The sequence below is a fragment of the Kogia breviceps genome, chromosome 16 (assembly GCF_026419965.1).
Source record: "Kogia breviceps isolate mKogBre1 chromosome 16, mKogBre1 haplotype 1, whole genome shotgun sequence".
NCBI classification, from domain to species: domain Eukaryota; kingdom Metazoa; phylum Chordata; class Mammalia; order Artiodactyla; family Physeteridae; genus Kogia; species Kogia breviceps.
Window position 1 is genome coordinate 46,214,300 of NC_081325.1, and position 17,006 is coordinate 46,231,305.

Sequence of the window (17,006 nt, forward strand, 5' to 3'; positions counted from 1 at the left end):
TTACAACATTAGAGAAGTATATTAAGAAGTGAAAATTACTATTTCTTCCCTTGAAACACTTGATTAGGTAAACTTCATAGGAAAGGTAAATGGGTAATGCATTATTTTGGAGGAAGTGTATACTTTATAATGGGAAAGATTCTCAAAATACAGTGGCTAAAAAACTAAAAGTTTTATTGTTTTATTACTCTCTCCTTAGATTTCATAAATATACCTAGATATGCATCCATATATGTTTCTCTTCCTTGATCTTGCCTGGAACTAGATCTGCCCATTTAAGCTAAGAAGCAAGAACTCCTCCTTTGGGGGCAGGTTTTTTCTTTCTTTTTCTTCAAAGTTCACATTGATGTGAACTTTCTGGGTTTGTAAGGCATCTCTGCTCCTCAAAGTTCATCAGTGACCCAGTTTCCTCTTAAATATACTTGGGCATTGAGTTTTTGAGGTGGTAGAAACTGAGAAAGGAAGAGAGTGTGGTGAACAAAACACGTCCAAGCATCTTAAGCCACGGACCTAGTACATTTCCCATCTGTTCCTATCTCACTGTCGACAACCTAGTCACAGGCTTCAGCTAACCCGAGTGGTAGGGAAGTGTGCTGTGACGGAGCAGTCCTGGGCCCAGATATAAACGCAGTGCCATGGAAGAAGTCAGCGGTCTCCACCACAAGTGGTGGACTCCCTCAGATGCTTTATGTTTCCCTCACAAAAACATGCACAGTCTTCTAGAAATACAACCATTTCTACTATAAGTCCATAAACATTGGTCCATGTACTTTAAATTTCAGTATAAAAGCAATGGCTGTCTGGTTCTCATTCTTGGTAGGTAACCTATTTTGTCTGGCAACAAGCTTCTAGAATTTTCTCTTTATTGTTAGTTTATACATTCATTTATAGTACAGTATTTATATATCTATTGATTATTTTTTCTATAGTCTTTTCATTTCCATTGAACTTTTATTATTCAATTGTAAGACTCTCTGGATTTTTCTTTCATACCTATTTTTTATTCTCACTGATAATGCCCAATCCCTTGGATTTTTGTTTGGAACTGTCAAGTACTCCCACAGGTTATAGGCATATAGAAGCAATGAACAAAAAAGTCCCATCCCACCAAAAAAGTTCTTTCTTACAGCTTATATTACATTATGATACTGTAGATAAGAAATAAGAAAAATATATTTCATGTCAGATAATATTAAGTGCTATGAAGAAGTATAAATTAGGGGAGGGAAAGAAGTATGGAGACAGAGGTAGTTACTACTATAGGGCAGTCAATAAAGTCCCGATTGTAAAGGTGATATTGGATCAAAGACCTGAATTAGGTGAGGGAACAACCCTTGTGGATTTTTTGGAGAAGCAAGTAAAGGAAACACCAAAGACCTAAGGCCAGGAGCATGGCTACCTGCTTTGAGGACCAGAATGAGCAAGAGGGAAGGGTAGAAGGGTGGTGGTTAGATAAATAACAGGGGGCCAGGTGGTAGGGAGTCTTGTGGGACTTAATAAGAAGTGAGTTTACTGAGTGTAGTAAAGAGCCACTGACATTTTTTGAACAGAGCAGTGATGTGATCTGCCTGATGTTTTAAATGGATCACTCTGAGGTGATATTGAGAATAGACTGTGGGCAGACATAAGGGAAAGCAAAGAGGCATATTAGCAGGTATGGTAACATCAGATTAAAGAATGTGTGGTCTAGGTCAAGGTATTAGCAGTGGAGATGGTAGGGAGTGGTTAAACTCTGTATGTATTTGGAATGCAGTGCCAAGTGGATTTGTGAATAATTGTGTATAAAATGTGAAAGACAGAGAGAAGTATTCAGGAGCCAATTGACAGTTGCAGAAGAATATAGCCATTTTCCCCCAAGATGGAATCTATTTTATTTTGTTTCTCCTCTTGATTTGTTTACATTTCATAAATCACACTTTGGACCACCTGGACAACAGATGAGTCAATAAGTGGTGAGGTGTAGGGAGAAGATTTTGGTTTTATTTTTCTCCAACCTACCAAATAGGCTAGAACTCTGGTACTTTTCCATTTTGGAGTGGTTGTATGTTAGAATTCTGGGTCAGTGTTTTTCAAATTGTGGTTCCCAGATCATCAGCCTCAACATAACCTGGGAATTTGTCAGAAATTCAACTTCAAAGGACCCTTCTCAGACCTAATGAATCCGTCTGGGGATGAAGCCCAAGACTCTTTATATTAACAAGTCATTTTGTATATGCTCAAGTTTGAGAAAAATTTCTCTAGCTCTCTGCTACTCCAAGTGTGTTTCATAGAATAGCAGCAGCATTACTTGAGAGCTTGTTAGAGATGCAAAAGCATGGTCCACCCCAGACATATTGAATTAGAATACACTTTTCAACAATATCTTTTGGCGATTTGTATGTACCTTAATATTGAAATACATTGCCTAGGTTTTCAAGCTTCTCCAGGTGTAAGCAAGTAGCACTCAGCAGCTACAGAAAAAGGCAATACTTCAGTGAACAATGCAGCCTCTGTCAGCAGAAGCAGGGCTCTTCACTAAAAAGGCTTGCACCATGGTCCTTTCTATTTTTTCTTATCTAAGACATCAACTGTGGGAGAGGGAAGCCACTCCTGCCTTATTCCCTTAGAAGGCAGAAGTTTCCATGTCTTATAGCTGAGTCACTCAGACAAGGAATTACATATTAGCCATAGAGAGAGAGCAAGGTCAAGAACTTGCCCTTTTAGTTCTTATTGCTGAAACTTTCAACAAATCCTATCATGTACTTGGGAAAATGTACCTGATTCTACAATTCATCCTGAAAAACAAAAGACTTAGACTAGCCAATATAGTACTGAAAAACCAAAATGTTGGAGGACTTACGCAAGCTGATTTGAAGACGTACTTTAAAGGTATCACAATCAAGAGAGCATGGCATCAGTGAAAGAATAGACACAAAGATCAATGGAACAGAATAGAGGGTCCAGAAAAACACCCACAACATCCACACAAATATAGTTAACTAAATTTTGACAAAGGAGACAAGGTAATTCAATGAAGAATGCCTCATCTTTTCAACAAGTGGTGCTGTAATAATTGGAAGTCCACATGCAAAAATAAATAAATGTTACAATTTTCAAAAAAGTTATTAAAAATAGATCACGGATCTACATGTTAAATGAAATACTACCAAACTTCTGGAGGAAAAATAGGAGAACTTCTAGGTGACCATGAGACTGGCGATGAGTTTCAGAGACTGTTATGGGTTATACTGAGTCCCCCCAAATTCATGTTAAAGTCCTAATCCCCAGCACCTCAGAATATGGTCTTATTTAAAAATAGGGGTGTGGAAAATACAATTATTTAAGTAAAGATGAGGTCATTCTGGAGTAAAGTGAGCCCCTAATTCAATAGGATTGGTGTCCTTATATAAAGAGAAAATTTGGACACAGGGAGAATGCCAAGTGAAGATAGGAGTTAAGCCACCACAAGCCAAAGAACTACCAGAAACTAGGAGAGAGGCCTGGAGCACATCCTTCCCCAGCACTTTCTGAGGAAGTGTGGCCCTACTGACCCCTTGATCTTGGATTTCTAGACTCTAGAACTGTGAGACAAAACATTTTGTTGTTAAAGCCACTCAGGTTATGGTACACTGTTAGAACAGGCCTAGGAAAATAATACAGATGCAACACCAAAGTCACCATCTGTGAAAGAAAAAGTTGATCACTTATATTTAAGTTAAAAACTTCTTTTCAGCAAAAGCCTGTTAAGAAAAGCAAAATACAACCACAGACTGTGAGAAAATATTTCAAAATCACACGTTTAATAAAAGAATGTATACAAAATTATATAAGCAACTCTTAAAACACAAAAAGAAGATAAACAACTTAATTTAAAAATTCACAACTGATCTAACACATACGTTAGCAAAGAAGACACATAGATGGGAAGTAAGAATATGAAAAGATGTGCAATATAATTTGTTATTAATAATCGCAAATTAAAACAACAATGAAATACCCCTGTATATTGATTACAGTGACAAAATCCAAGAAACTACAATTCCATTGGCTGACAACAATACAGTGCAAGAGGAACCCACATTCATTACTGGTGCCAATATAAAATATACAGCCACTTTGGAAGACAGCTTGTCAGTTTCTTAAGAAACTAATTATAGTCTTACCATACACTCCAACAATCACTATTCTAGATATTTACCCAACAGATCTGATAACTAATGTCCACATAAAAATCTGCATACAAATGCATATAGCAACTTTATACATAATTTCTTGAAACTTTCACAATATCCAGTATGTCAAAGGAACCAAGGAGCTAACTGTGAGAGCTTCCAAGGGCCAAAGCTGGAAGAATTTGAGCAATAAAATAATGCATTGTTAGATTATAACCCAAAGTATAAAATAAATATGCATGAGTCCATACTGATATAAATAAATGATTGAATAAATAACTAAGTGGAGGAGAATGGATATATCTACCATGCAGAAGAATTTCAGATAATTTATGTAGATATTCTGCCTTCAAGGAAGTAGAGCATAATTTCCCTATGCTTAATCGTGGGCTGTGCACTTTAGTTCATAATCGTGTATCACTATTAGTTCATTTATTATAAAAAATGCACCAAAATAACACAAAATGTTAATAATAGTGGAAACTGGGTATGTAGGGTGTGTAGAAACTCTGTACTATTTCCCCAATTTTCATGTTAACACTAATACTGCTTTAATATAAAATACTTATGTTTTATAATGTTATGAAATGTGTGAGTCATGAATTTTTAAAAGTCATAATATGTTTTATTATGATATGTATGGGTGTTTTAAGGTATTATATTCACTTTTACTTCTTGAGTTTCTCCTCATATTGGCCAATTAAGATTTTCTTGGAATATTTTAAAAATCAACCTGAAAGTCAAAGCTTCAATTAAAAATGCACAATCACAATAGTTAAACAGAGTGGTGTACACAATAATCAGCTGTTTTTGAGATATCAGATTGTGCACTGTATTCATGTTTAACTCCTCAAGTGCAATAACATTTTTTAATTGATAAACTTCATTTTTCAGAACATTTTTAGGTTCACTGCAATAACTTTTAGATATAATTTTGCAACTGAAAAGAGTCAATAACAGTTGCTTGCTTGGTTGATTATATGATAAATATTTTGTTCTCTACTATGTAACACTTACCAATAAATGCCAATAGTAATTGCAACAAAAACTTTTGCTTTTAAAGCTGGGTAAAAGGCAGAAGTAATCATGTAATCATCTTGTAATTATATGGCACTTACTATGCAATTACATAGTAAATACCTTGTAAATTCTAAATAATTACATGGTTATTTGCATTATGCATAGTATCTAATCCAATTTTGACACATAAAACAGTGATAGCATCCAAAGGGTTACCCAAATTTCTCCCACCTACACCACAGGATCAGGAATAATGGAAGTAATTAAAGGAAGTCCTTTAAAAAATGCATGATAGTATACGATTGGAAACTATCCATTCATATTTATGATATAGGTAGAATTATAAATTAGTACAGAATGGGATTAGCAATTAGACTATAAATTATCAATTAAAATTTATGCTCACAGTGATTTTGGTGTTGGTGATAGCAAATGATATTTTATCAAAAACAATTAAATGAAGACTCTTTAGAAAAAAAAATTGCTATAATGGCATCATGTGTCTTATAATGGTTGATAAAGGGCCGTCATTTTGTAATTTTAATCAACAAGATAGTAATTTTAACAGAAGCATTTGAATGTATTTAGTAATATTTACAGAAGCTTGTAATATGAGTCCCTAAAGTGTTTATGCCCCTAAATGAATATTTTGGCTTTTGAAAATAGAAACAAAGTAGTTATCTTTAGAAGTAAGTTGCTTGAGAGACTTCTTCTGGAATTGCAGAGTAAGAAGCACAATAGACTCTCTACCCAACAAAACAACCATTTATATACAGAAAATTTTATTAAAAAAAAACTAATTTAAGTCTCTGTAAATTATCCGAAGGGCATATAGCAAGTGGAAAAATATTCATTCAATAAAATCTACTAAATTTTAAGTAGTAAGAATGAGAGTCTGTGGCATTTGAGCCAAAACCCATCGCCTCCCCACACTCAGAAAACTTCATCGTACAGGGCTCCCTCTCCTTCTGGTTCCCAGTCTAAGAAATTATATTGTCACAAGACGGCTAGACTCCTGGTGTTTCTCTTTTCCCCCAACTCTACATTGCTGAAGCTGTATCTTGGGCCCACATGGCCAAGAGGGCCAAGGCTCCCTTCTATCACCAAGTTCCCACTCTCTCAGCAAAAGCACCGGCACCAGAAAACCAGAATACCAGGCCCCATTCACCCCCACCTCACCTTGCTTCTAGGGTGGAGGTTCCAGGGAAGGGAAAAGCCAAGAAGACTAGCGAACACTCTCCACCCTCTGCCCAGCACCTGGTCTTAGAGCAAGGGTGTAACTCCAGGAGAAATGGGTCATTGTCCCTGGCCCCAGATCTTGTGCAGTTATGCAAAGGTTATACCCTAAAGGGTATCAGACACACTATAGGACAAAACAACTTCCCAGTCCTGCCTGAGGAATTGATTTTATTTGGAAGAATGTGAAGAATCCTGTGCCTGTGAGAGAAAGGGGAGATGTCACAAACAACAGTGATCTTGGTTGAGAGCAGCTAGAAGGGTGCACATAGCTTTACCAGTAGCAAAAAGTTGAGATCATGGAGCAGTCACAAGTTTAACAGAGAGAACCAGGGATCATGTCTAACCCCAGGGTACAGAAACACTCTGCACACACTCCAGGTTGAACCAACGAAGGAGCAATCAGAGCAGAAGAGAAGACAGAAATTAAAACATTCCCCAAGTCACACACATAGCTAAGGGCAGAAGCCTCACAGAAACTAGGGACTTAAGCATGACCTCTAACCAAACATTGGCTGGACAGTAAACTACTATGACAAAAAGTAATTATTAATAAGCCAGGTTTAAAAATAAAATCACACCCATCCTAGGCAGACTGGAAAACTGTGTGAATGCCCAAGTGGTCTAAAAAGGGATCATACAGGGAAAATCCATGCTACTACTTCTGGAATGAATGAAGTCAGGTCGGGGTGCAAGCATGTAAACTCTTTGAACTGTGGAAGCAGCCTCTAACCATACATGCATTGAATTGCAAAAGGCAAATGTCTAATAGGCCAAGGGGACTTAAGCACATCTTTTTACCAATAAGTGACTTATGCCGACCCGGGACAATTTCTGGGTAATCAGGTAAAAAAGATAAAAATCACCTGAGCTGGGTTGTCAGAGACAGCACATTGCAATGGAAATAGACTTCATAGAGTTAGTTCCACCAACTTACTAAGCAAATAAATAGTAATTAAACAAACAACAGCAACCCTCAGGGGCAGGGAGAGTTAAGATCCTGAATCGTTACAATATATTATCTAAAATGTCCAATTTTCAAGAGAAGTTATGAGGCATGCCCCAAAAGAGGAAAATGTGACATGTACAGGTGGAAGAAAAGGCGATTCAATGAGGAAACAATAGTGTTTTCAACAAATGGTGCTGAGACAATATCTACATGCAAAAGAATGAATTTGGACTCCTACCTCACACCATAAAAGAAAAAAATTCACTCAAAATGGATAGTAGGTCTAAATGTAAAAGATAACTGTATAAAACCTTTAGAGGAACACGTAAGGTCTTATGACCTTGGATTAGATAATGATTTCTTAGTTAGACAATGATTTCTTAGATATAATACCAAGCACACAAAAAGACAGATAGTGCAATTTAAGCCCAGGCAGATGATTTGAATAGTCATTTCTCAACAAGGAAGTGCAATGGTTAATAAGCTCATGAAAACATGCACAACAATGTTAGCTATTAGGGAAATGCAAATCAAAACCACAGTGATTTAACAGTTCACATCTACAGGATAGCTACAATCAAAACAACAGATAAAACATATTGTCAAGGATGTAACAAAATTAGAACTTCCATACATTGTCAGTAAGAATGTAAAACGGTGCAGCCACTTGGAAAACAGTTAGTTTCATAAAAGTTAAGCATAAATTTACCATATGATCCACTAATTCCACACCTAGACTACATAAGAGAAATGAAAACACATGTCCATATAAAGATTTTTACATGAATGATCATAGTAACAATATTTGTAATAGCCCAAAAGTGGAAACAATGCATACATCCCTCAGCTGATGAATGTATAAAAAGTTGTGTTTATCCCTACCATGGAATAGTATTTGGCAATAAAGAATGAATAAAATATTGATACATGTTGCAGCATGGATGAAACTCTAAAATAAAGTGCTAAATGAAAGAAGTCAGATGCAAAAGACCCCATTTTGTATGATTTTATTTATGTGAAATGTCCAGAAAAAGGAAATCTTTAGAGACAGTAAGTATATTAGTAATTCCAACTCTGGGACTGGAGCTGGAAACAAGGCTCACTGCAGTGAGCCCCAGGTATCTTTTTGGGGGTAATGGAAATCTTCTAAAATTAGAGCATGGTAATGTTTGCACAACTCTGTCAGTAAAAAAAAAATATTTAATAAAAATCAATGACTTGTACTCTTAAACCCAGTGAATTTATGGTACATATATGATACTTCAATAAACTTTTTTTAAAAGTAGTTTCCTTGGTAAATAACTATAGTTATTATATATCATATCTCAAGTCAGAGATACTCATGCTAAATGTAGAATGATATAGATATATATATACCCCCTCTTTGCTTCCCACTTCATCACAGCTTCTCTCAATTATTTGGGAAATATTGGGTATCAGTCACCATAGCAAACTGAAAATAAGAATTGTAATCCTATATTCTGATCTATTCTAAGCAATAGGAACAAATCCATTTTAAGTATATTAAAAGGATATGTAAATTTTATATTTTTGTTTGATTTTTCTCATAGATGTTAGATAAATTTCCAAGTGTCATGAGAATTGTTACCTCAAATTTAATTTTTTTTTATTCTTAGAGAGAATTCTGCACTTAATTCTAGTTAGCAATGTGATCTAATATCAGCTTTTAGTGAATTTTTGCTGCTATCTTAAAAATACTTCTTGCATAATGTATTATAATATGGATTAAATCAAAAGGCGTAATGTTAACATCCAACCCTGTTGTTTATTCAAGTCAACCTACTTATATATACAAATCTGATATTTACTTCTTAAAATATTTAACAGGCATAAGTGCCCATAAATCAGCTATGACAATCACTGTTAAAGCAATCAATAGTAAGGAATATGCATTAATTCAAATAATATTGACAGGCTCATGAACCTGCATCAGTCTTCCGTGAAGTAAGAAAAATGAGACATCTTCCAAAAAATCAATATTTTCCTTTTTATGTCATTTACTTGAAGATTATCAATAATACATTACATTTTTACCTTATGTGTCAGGGTTCTAATTTTTAAATACAGGCATCTTTACATTTCAATGTAAAATGATAATCTACAAGAAACTGAGAGGCTAAAAATCATTTCATGGAAATATTTTTTGAAGTTTAATCATTGCTTAAAAACAAGTATATGTATATATACTTACACTTCTACATATATATACACTTAAACATACATATACATGTACTGTTGATGTATTTTTGTGTTCAGTAGCATAAGAAAGCTCTGTGTTTTTTTAAAATGCTCGTTCATTTCATTCTAAAGGTAAATTGTGTGAAAGAAATAGCAGAAATATCAACACACATCTTTTTTAACCCTTGTGAACTGAGATGTTACACAGGTACGTACTTAGGTAAAAATACAAAATGTGAAATTACCACACTCATTCATCAAAAAAGAAACATTTTAATTGGTTATAGGTGGAAAATATCTACTTGACAGTCAGTTTCTCACTTTTCATGTAAGTGCTTTGCTGCTTGGATGCCTAATCTTGTTTAGTGTAAGAAAAGTAATTTGACATGAAAGTACCTAGATGGCTGCCGAAAATTAATTGCCAATTAAAAAAGAAAAATGTTTGTGCTACTCTATAAACAAGCCAACATATAAACCTTTCAGTCTTGTTGCTTTATTTATGTCTTTATAGATCTGGTTTCAAGCTATTTGCATACAATTTACAAATTCATATTATAATTCTCCAGTATATTTATGATTTTAGTTGTATATATTTTACCTCCATGAGAAATATTAATTTCTGTCTGCTTCTGTTGCTTATTATTTTAACAAAAACATCACATTGCATTTGATAGTTTATTTATCTTCTTTAGAATAAGACATTTTTATTTGTAAAGGAGAAAGAAAATATTTTACCACCCCAAAGAGGTACAAATGAGTACATGCGTGTATGTACACACAACACAACACCACACACACACACACACACACACACACACACACACACAGAGAAACCCAGTTTTAGAAAATGCTCTGTACCCTTCAGCTCTATATTGGTCTCCAAAATATGAGGACAACAATTTTTAGAGATAAGAGGAAGAGTTCTCTCATATGACAGAAAACTTTCTTTGAGAAATTAATGGATTCTGCTTAAGTTCCAGTACTTGAGTTCTTGTAAACTATTGTTCATTTGGAAATCTAAATTGGCAAAAGGGAAAGATATTCGAATTCTTTGTTCTCTCCTCTAATAGAATAATTTGAGATTAAAGATAAAATCTGGAGCCACATAGTAAGAGAAAATCAAATGAAGAGAGCGAAATACCAATGTTCTAAAAATGTTAGAAGGGAAACCAATAAAATATATATGTGTGTATATATATACTATATATTTATATATGAAGGATGGAGAAATATTGAAGATATAATGCTGCCTGAGCCTAGATATGAGTAAGTTAGATGATCTCAGTAGTATAAAATATAAAATATTATAAAAAATAAAAGACAAGACTCAATCCAGGTTTCTACAACATTGAGTTATGTGACGCACAGGAGTTCAAATCCTGTGCAACCTGATTGCTGCACTGACTTCAAAAGTCCAACTATATTCCCTCTTAGTAAAGAATTGCAATTTTATTTTTTAAAATAACTGTCAAAGACCATTATATATTTGTATCAAAATTTTGTAGGGTTGTGTATCTCATTAACACTATCCTGCTTACTATCTGTCATATTTTCATACTTCATATTTTAACATTTCAGCAGCTTTTTCTGGCTATGTAAAATTACCAGTGAGATGAAAGGGGTGATTTGTTCTAGATCAAATATTCATCAAAGCTCTCATACTGCACAGGGGGTGGGCGATGGATGACGAAAATAATATATTTCTTTTATCTCTAGCATCTGTCCTGGCTTTTTCTTCCCTAATACCCTGGTTATGGAGGTTGTGATGACTATGGTGGCTCTAATAATTCTGGTTATGGGCACGATGGCTTTGATGATAGAATGAGAGATGGAAGAGGTATGGGAGTTCCAGGCTATGGTGGAGCTGCCGATGTAAGTTCAGATTTTCAGGGTGGTCATATTGTATATATGAGAAGATTACATTTTCGTTTAACTGAAAATGACATTGCTAATTTCTTCCCAGCGTTAAATCCAACACTAGTTTATACTGATATTGGAGCTGATGGCAGAGGAACCAGAGAAGCAGATGTACACTTCATGACACGTGAAGTTGCAGTAGCTTGCCATGTCTAAAGATATGAATAACATACAACATCAATACATTGAATTCTTCTTGAATTCTAGTCCTGAGGTGGCTTTGGAATGGGAGATTCTGGAATGGGAAGCTGTGACAGAGATGGAATGTATAAAAAGGGAGGCTATGTATCTATTGGGACAGTGTGAATGATGAACAATTTACAATGGAAGATACAGTATTCCTAATGGCTTAGGTGGTGGTGGATTCAGTGGAGGTTTCCATGGGCAAGATGGCAGGAATGAGGTGAATGGTGTGTGATGTACCGAAGCATAACCACCAATGTACAGAGTTCTGACCACAGCATCTGGTCTACTAAGCTTTCTTACAGATTTCACTTCTTTTGTATTTCAGGAACTTTATACTGACTGAAAAGGAATATGTTTTCAAAATATTATTTGAAAAAGCAACAGATTGTGATGAAAACAATTTTTCTGTAGGTTTTAATTATTGCATACTTTGACTTAAAAGTAAAATTTCATATTAAAAAAAAGCAAAGAAGTATGTTATAAGGCCCTCATTACTTCTAAACTGAACTACTGTAAAAGCCGTCAAGAATATATATCTTGAACAAGGTACCAGGGGAAACTTAGCTATTAGTGTAGCAGGGTCATGAAGAAGAGGCGGCGGCGGGGGCGTGAAACTGCGGTAGCTGCCCGCGGGGCTCTTGGTGTGGCTTTGTGGGACGGGCGTAGCTCCTAAAGCCCTCTCCGGGCAGCGGCCGGCGCTCGGGGTTGAGAACGGCCGTGGAGTCGCCTCCCCGGACCCCCTGCCTCCGCCATGTTCCGCAGGGCACGCCTTAGCGTGAAGCCCAGTGTCAGGCCTGCGGCAGGCGCCGGGGGCTCCACCGCCCCCAATCCACAGCGTGAACGAGAGGCTCCCAGGCCGCCGGAGCCTGCACCGGCTTCTGTCCCGAAGCCAGCAGAATCCACACATGTGCCCCCGGTGGATTGCGGGAAAGAGGAGCCCCGAGAAAAAATAGACTCCCAAGAGCAGTGATGAAAAGACAGACGGTGGGAAGGATGTTGAAGAATCCAGTAAATCTTCCTCTACCGTTTCACAGAGAAGAAAGCGAGTATCAAGTACTTTCAGTCTGGTTAAACCTAGTGTCAGTGTTCCTTCAGAACCTCATCCTTTATCTACAGTGAATCGAGAAGCTCCACAGCCAAACCTTGTTCCAACAAAAGAGAAACAGCCATGCTCAGGCAGATACCGAATATATAAAGCCCAGAAACTGAGAGAAATGTTGAAAGAAGAATTGAGGAAAGAGAAGAAGCAATGGAAAAACAAATATGCTGTAAATGAAAGTCAAAGGCCACCAGATCGTTCCAAAATGACTATGAGAGACTTCCTATATTACCTGCCAGATAACAATCCAATGACTTCTTCACTGGAGCAAGAAAAGAAAATTGAAAAATCATTGACACCAGTCCAGACAAGAGAGCAAGAAGGTAAGAGTAGTCCTGATGGTGAAGATAATGAAGAAATAGAAGAGGAGATGAATGATGGGCCATTGCTGGTTCCTCAAGTAAAAGTGGCAGAAGAGGGTTCTATCATTTTGGATGAAGAAAGTTTAACTGTAGAAGTCTTAAGAATGAAAGGCCCCTGTGTTGTTGAGGAAAATGACCCCATATTTGAGCGTGGTTCTACGACTACATACCCCAGCTTTAGGAAAAACTATTACTCTAAACCATGGTCAAATAAAGAAACATATTTTTTTTTTAGCCATCAGCATGGTAGGAACTGACTTTTCTATGATTGGACAGCTTTTTCCTCACAGAGCCAGGATAGAAATTAAGGGCTTCCCTGGTGGCATGGTGGTTAAGAATCTGCCTGCCATGCAGGGGACACGGGTTCAAACCCTGGTCCAGGAAGATCCCACATACTGCGGAGCAAGTAAGCCCGTGCGCCACAACTACTGAGCCCACGTGCCACAACTACTGAAGCCTGCATGCCTAGAGCCTGTGCTCTGCAACAAGAGAAGCCACTGCAACGAGAAGCCCGTGCACTGCAACAAAGAGTAACCCCTACTCACCACAACTAGAGAAAGCCTGCACACAGCAACGAAGACCCAAGACAACCAAAAATAAAAGAAACAAATAAATTTTTAAAAATAAAATAAATTTTAAAAGAATATATATCTTAATATTTGTTGATTTCCTATTATATGTTCTATACTCTGAAAGGTACATTTACCTAGACGATCTCATTACTCTTCTGCAAGGGAGATATTAATAGCTCTAATAATGTGAACAAGAAAGTAATAAGTCCTCTCTAAATACAATATTACTTTGCTGTTACATTCTTGGGTCTTCAGAACAGTTTCTTATCTATATCTCCAGTTTTAGTTTTATTTTAAAAATATTTTAAAATAATGCTGCAGCTGAAATAATTGCTTACCATTCCCCAAACAAGTCTCAGTGGAACATCTGCTCCAATAATCAATTTTACTTAAAACACTGGGGCCAAATGAAAACTAACGTCTTCATCGTATTACAATATATTAGTAATAAATTGTTGCTATATGGTATAAATACATATTTATATATTATTAAATAAGGCAAAATTGCATGTATTTTTGAACTAAATAAGAAACTTCAAATAAATGTCTAGCTTCAGTTGGCATTTTCTAGATAGATGAAGAAGGGTCGGGACATGGTTAATTGTTCACAAGACCTCTGCTTTCAGGCAGATGGAGTTGTGTGGTCCATTTGCAGGATGTTTGGTGTCCCAGTTCTATCACTTCATATCTGTGCAATGGCACCTATATTTACACAACCTTATCTGCAGCACTGAGAATAAGTTCTCATTCATAAGGGTTCTTTAAATAGTACCTGAATGAATGAATACTTGAATAGAAAATGCTTGTTTGATTAATATTGGTGTCCATTACCAGATTCTAAGCTTCCTGAATGGAGGAGTAGTAATGAATAGTAATGTTCACTGTTTTATTGCATTTCGGGGATTCAGTTGGCACTTGGCATATCAGGTACCGTGTAAGTGAGAAAAAATATATACACATGCACACACTTACAGAGAAACACCTAGGTCTTTATCTTTTACCATGTTCATTTTTTGCTTTTAGAACTATTTCCAATATTTGTTTGATAAAAGGCTGCAAGTTATCCTACTCCCTATATGGTTTATCATACCACTAACATAATTACTGTCCAAGTAGGAAGCCCACTGTATACTCATTTGACCCCATCGTGCCCTGTGGAATAGATATTTCAGGATGTTGATTGATCTAAAAGCAAAATAAGTTCATAGCCAGTATGAATTCATCTAGAAGACTTTTCACATATTTGACATTTAACAAAATTATGATATACATTAAATCTTGATGAAATATATGTTTTCAACCTTCTCACAGAGCACATGTAACAGAAAGAAGTCTGTAATTAATATTTGAAAACTTTTGTCTACATCCTGAATCTGCTACCATAAACTGTGTGTCCATGTGAGAATCACTTAAATTCTCTCATTCTGCTTCTACCTTTGAACTTGCAGAATATAATATTTGACCTACCAATGTATCTGGGTTGGTGTGAGGAGGAAATGAGATCATGTGTGGTAAAATGCTTTGTGAATTATAAAGCACAGTGTCCATATGCTGCTCTGTTACTTGGTGGTTCCTGGCTAGGCATATTCCAGTCAGTTTGACCAGTTGTTCTAACAGATTTGAAAAGCTGAGCTTCAAACAAAAGATATAAAGCTAAAATGTGCTGCTTTAGACATCTTTGCGTTTAGTCTTTCTAACGATTGACATATTATCTAATGTAGCAATGGGAACAAAGTCTCCCTTGGTCAGCAACTCCAAAAGTTTTCATTCCATATAGAAAAGAGAAACTTTCTCCAAAGGTGCTCTACAATTCCTACTCACTGCTATGCTAGATTAGTTAGCATAGATTCATGCTAACGATCAATTGATCACATGCTTATATGAAGTCTCTTTTTGAATATTTGCTGCTGTTTCTACTATGAATGAAGACATAATAACAAATTGTTATAACAAAATGTTAAAAACACTTTAAAGACATGTTTCAAAACCAAAATATTACTATTGTTGTGGTGATGACAGATTTTTTTAAGATTTTATTTATTTATTTATTTATTTATTATTTGGCTGCGTTGAGTCTTCGCTGCTGCGCGCAGGCTTTCTCTAGTTGCGGCGAGTGGGGGCTACTCTTCATTTCGGTGCGAGGGCTTCTCATTGCCGTGGTTTCTCTCGTTGCCGAGCACAGGCTCTAGGCACGCAGGCTTCAGTAGTTGTGGCATGTGGGCTTCAGTAGTTATGGCTTGCCAGCTGTAGAGCACAGGCTCACTAGTTGTGGCGCACTGACTTAGTTGCTCCATGGCATGTGAGATCTTCCCACACCAGGGCACAAACTCGTGTCCCCTGTGTTTGCATGCAGATTCTTAACCACTGCACCACCACGGAAGCCCCAGATATTTTTAAGGTGCTTATTTCTTAGTTCATTAGGGTAACACATGTACTGGAGACTCTTAACCGCCTTTGAAAAATTAGGAACTTAAAAATATACAGATGGCAAGGCTCCACTTTTAAAAATAGTTTTGAGGTTGTACTCAGTTTTCTGTATTTTTTTACTGTTCCATAATTGATTCTGATGGCTCAGTGTCAAACACAGATTTTGTGTTTGCATGCGTATTATCTGAAAATGATAATTATACATAAAACACGTTATTTTGATGCTTATTGTTACAAGTTTACTTCTGTAAACTTGTAAAGCTTTTTCTGTAAAGCTTTTTCCCATAGACAAATGAATTTGGAGAATGCAACATGCTAGCAAAAGGAGTAAATGTTTTAAATCCACAGAAGTATAAATGATCTGTAACTTTAAAAAAATGACACATTTAAATTTTACTTCATGAAAATATAGTAACTTTATTTAGATGTATCAATAATATATTTAGGCCATCACCCTTAGACAAACAGTTGGGCTGAGGTAGCAGTAGAGATTAAAATACTTCAAGCACTTTTTTTTTTTTAATTTTTTTTTGGGGGGGTACGCAGGCCTTTCACTGTTGTGGCCTCTCCTATTGCGGAGCACAGGCTCCGGACGCGCAGGCTCAGTGGCCATGGCTCACGGGCCCAGCCACTCCGCGGCATGTGGGATCTTCCCAGACCGGGGCACGAACCCGTGTCCCCTGCATCGGCAGGCGGATTCTCAACCACTGCACCACCAGGGAAGCCCTTTCCAGCACTTTTGTATTTCTCAGATATCAACCATTAATGGGTGGTTGAATATTTTACATATGCTATTTTAACTATTTCAAAATAGACAGTAAAATTCAATTTAGAACATTCAAGCTATCCCTACTAAGTAAACCATAGGTGTCCCCTATACTTCTGACA

The 17,006-nt window shown here is 36.4% G+C and overlaps 2 pseudogenes; both read left to right on the top strand.

Annotated features, from left to right (window-relative positions):
• The first annotated feature begins 11,310 nt into the window (after nucleotides 1-11,310).
• Nucleotides 11,311-11,890, top strand: LOC131743226 (heterogeneous nuclear ribonucleoprotein H3 pseudogene; annotated as a pseudogene).
• Nucleotides 11,891-12,409: 519 nt separating this feature from the next.
• Nucleotides 12,410-16,478, top strand: LOC131743251 (transcription factor TFIIIB component B'' homolog; annotated as a pseudogene).
• Nucleotides 16,479-17,006: the final 528 nt, after the last annotated feature.